We start from the raw sequence: 3,948 nt of genomic DNA on the forward strand, positions 1-3,948 counted from the left end.
CTTGGTGGTGGTCATGTGACTGGGTGGCCGTGACCAACTTTTTTTTACTTTTTAAAGCATTTTTAACTAATAACTCCTCTCCGTCTTCCAAATGGAAAAATGCCAGGAGCAAATGCAAAAAGAAGCGTGCGCATACTCCTGGTGTTTTTCCATCTGTAGGAAGGTTTTCTACCTGTGAAGGCAAGTCTGGTTTCCTGTGCTGCTCACTAAAAACCTCACCAGTACTGCTGTGCATGTAGGTTTTGTGTGCGTGCGTGTGTGTCTTTGCTCCTGGTCTTTCACAGCAATCTGTGCCTGACGTCCCATCCACGGCTGGCTGAACTGGAGTTAGGGAATTCACACCTTCTGGCCTTGCCCGGGCCGGGCTGGGCGAAGCCGTCCCCAGATCATGCTCCTTGGGCAGTGGGTCCACTCGGCGGAGCTGCCTTGGGGGTCGTGTGGCGTGATGGCCGATTTCCACTGCTCTTAAAGGCCCCGGAGCACATTTATTTATTTATTTATTTGTTTGTTTGTTTGTTTGTTTATTGGTTTGTTTGTTTGTTTGTCAAACATGTACAAGATAGCAGGTATGAATATGAACATGGACATGAATATCAGTCTATGCTGATATTGAGTCATCACACAAAGTCATTCTTATTCTAAGTAGTATCCTGTGGTATTTAACATCAACAAAAAAGAATCTTAAGAGATTCTTTTATGTTCCATTGCAGGGTCTTAGGTTATAGTTTTAAGTTTGGTTGTACTATTAACCAAGAACCACATCAGCTGGAAGGCCTCAGTGGCAAGGAATAGATATCTCTCTCTCCCTCCCTCCCTCCCTCCCTCCCTCCCTCTCTCTCTCTCTCTCTCTCTCTCTCTCTCTCTCTCTCTCTCACACACACACACACACACACACACACACACACACACACTCATAGTGATGTGAATATGCTGCCTGCAGTGCCTCTTAAAGAAGTTGCACAATATCTGCAATGCTCATTTAGCTTTATTTCAAGAAATATTTGCCAAGTTTTACTTCAATGCATAAAGGTTTCAGAGTTTGAAGGGAGCAATTTGATTTATGTAAAGAAAGAGGAAGAGAAAGCAAGCAATGGTGTCAGATCATTGGCCAGATTCTGAAGATATCCATGGTGGTAGATGGTGATGGTGTTATTTTCCAGGACGGAGTCTATAGCTGTGAGATAAAATAATAGTTGATCAAAGTGGATTTAAGGTATTTGCTGCCACATGAACCACAACATTTTTCTCTCCCGCCTTTCTTTTTTCACAGCATTTTCCTTGAAACCCTCTTCCTATTCACATCAATGCTTTGCAATGCTTTATGAATGCAAACAATATTAGGCAGAATAGCTCAAATAGCAACAACTCTCTGGCATCTCTATTAGAAGAAATTGTTCTTACCGTGGACAGCACCACCAACCCATTGGACACATCAGTTCCTTATAACAGCCAGGGAAATGAATGGCATAGCAGTCTTTAGCAGGACAGCATTGGCCGGCAATCCCTATAAAAAGAAAAAGAGGAGAAATGTGAATGATGACTAAAAACACTTTTGATATCTATTGATATCTATTTGATATTTAGATTCCTGTTCTCTTCCAATACACCATCTTCTACAGAATTGCAAGATTCCTACAACTTCAGGGAGTTTCCTCTAATCAGAGGAATCCATTTTCTGCAGCAGCCTAAATAAATTTGATCTGAAGCCAAATTTGAAACATGGCTTAGAATTGAATTGGCTGTCATGCCTGCATCTATTAAGATAATAAGGAAAAAATTCTGGTTTATACCAAGGGAAGACCTTGCTGTGATATATTTCTTCCCATTATAACCATGGATCCTTGTTTGCTAGGAAATAACCCAGACTTAGAATTGTTGGTTCTCCTTGGTGTTTTGGATGGAGACCTTGGGTGAAAATGTTGAACCCCCTTTGAACTACAGGACCTGATTTTCCTTTGGCTTTCTTCCCATCTCTTTACTTTTCTAACACTCCTCTTTTCTTCTTTCAAAAAACAGTGCATTTGTGACATTTTGCTGCAATTTCTTCTTTCTTTTCTCCATATTAAGTAGAAATAGATTCACTAGATGATTTGTTTTTTTTTTTTTACTTTTATCCCATCTTTATTTTTTAGAAAATAACTTAAGGTAGTGAAGTTATTTTCCTCCTCCTTTACTCTCCACAACAGCAACTATGTGCAGAGGTTCAGGGAGAGGGGGAGTGGGAGCGGGAGGGAGGGGGAGGGGGAGAGGAAGGGAGGGATGGGGGAAGAGAGAGAGAGAGAGAGAGAGAGAGAGAGAGAGAGAGAGAGAGAGAGAGAGAGAGAGAGAGAGAGAGAGAGAGAGAGAGAGAGAGAGAGAGATCTAAATTCACCCAGCCGGCTTTTATGCCTCAGGCGGGATCTCAGCCTCCATGTATCTAGCCTTTTGCTTTAATCACTAGATAAAACTGGCTCTCTATTGTTCCTCTTTATTCAAGTAGAACGTATTTTGTTGAGAATTTGGTAAACCAAAACTAAAACAAAACAAAACAATGAAAACAAGCTACAACAAAACCCCCAGTGAAGTTCTATTGAGAATAGTGAATCAATGAATTAATATTCCAATCTCTTCTCTTTTTTATAAATTCAACACAAATAGATTCACTAGATGATTACTATTTATTTTCATCCCATCTTTACTTTTTTAAAATAACTCAAACTGTCTATGGAGATTCTTAGCCACCCAGAGTGCCGAACTGAAACTGAGAAGGAGAGCTGGATTCTACCAGTTGCATAGTCAGTCAGTGCTTGGTACAATAGATGTCTCCTGCTGCTGCTTCAACTACGAGGTATCTGAAGAGGCCATACTTTTTATTAAACATCTCTAAACTTTATTTCCCTTCTCCAAAACATATTAAGATTTTATTTTATAATGTAACATATCAATAAGCCCATTAATTAGGATCTTAAACTAAACAGGACAAGAATAGAGGAATTATACAGTGCATGTCAGAGTCCCTTTAAACAAGCGACACTGCAATGATTTCCAACTTTCCTGAAAATCCACTGACATGTGCAATAAATATGAAAATAATCTTTTTTGAATTAGTTTTATATCAATAGAGTAGGAAAATATTTCAGTTTTGTTTTGGACCAGATCAATAGTGTAAGGGCTTTGTGAACAATTTATGTCTGGTTTAAATTTTTTATTCTATCTTTATATTTTTTCTAAATAACTCATGGAGGTGACCTAACAGGTCTGTAAGGGGCGTGCATAAGAGCACCAGTGCGCTTACTGTCCCTGTCTTAATGTTTCTGTTAATTGTATTCATTTTATGTATTCAATTCATGCTTATACTTATATATATTATCTAATATGTACTCGACAAAATAAATAAATATAAAAAAAACCCTAATACAGCCATACCGCAGCACTTTAAAATGTGCTGAATTCAGTATTTGAAATATTTTGAAGGAGAAATCTTGTCCCGGCACTCATCTTTCTGCTGGTAGTCAACATGTAAGGAAGAAGTTGCTTATGTTGGCTGCCTCTTGACTCACTATCCTGAAGATATCCATGGTGGTAGACGGAAATGGTGTTATTTTCCACAATGGAGTCTATAGTCGTGAGATAAAATAATAGTTGATCAAAACGGATTTAAGGTATTTTCTGCCACATGAACCACAACATTTTTCTCTTCCACCTTTCTTTTTGCACAGTATTTTCCTTGAGAGCCTCTTCCTGTTTATATCAATGCTTTGCAATGCTTTATATGAATGCAAACAATATCAGGCAGAATAGCTCAAAATACTTTTCTTGCATCTCTATTACAAGAGATTGTCCTTACCTTACCTAGCACCTCCAACCTACTGGACAATCCCAATCCCTTAAACAGCCAGGCATACTATATGCTGGGGAAAGCAGGATGCATTTTTTTAAAAGAATCACAGCTATTACTCTTTATTTGTA

General features: G+C 38.8%; 1 long non-coding RNA gene across 1 annotated transcript; it reads right to left on the reverse strand.

The window, feature by feature from the left end:
• Nucleotides 1–965: 965 nt before the first annotated feature.
• On the reverse strand, nucleotides 966–3,577 carry LOC132712068 (uncharacterized). The gene is made up of 3 exons (XR_009622778.2): nucleotides 3,406–3,577; nucleotides 1,402–1,504; nucleotides 966–1,174 (listed from the first exon to the last, which is right to left on the reverse strand). It is a non-coding gene; the product is annotated as an uncharacterized LOC132712068 (long non-coding RNA).
• Between the last annotated feature and the right edge of the window lie 371 nt (nucleotides 3,578–3,948).

The sequence above is a fragment of the Pantherophis guttatus genome, chromosome 1 (genome assembly GCF_059756535.1).
Source record: "Pantherophis guttatus breed Tessera chromosome 1, ASM5975653v1, whole genome shotgun sequence".
NCBI lineage: Eukaryota > Metazoa > Chordata > Lepidosauria > Squamata > Colubridae > Pantherophis > Pantherophis guttatus.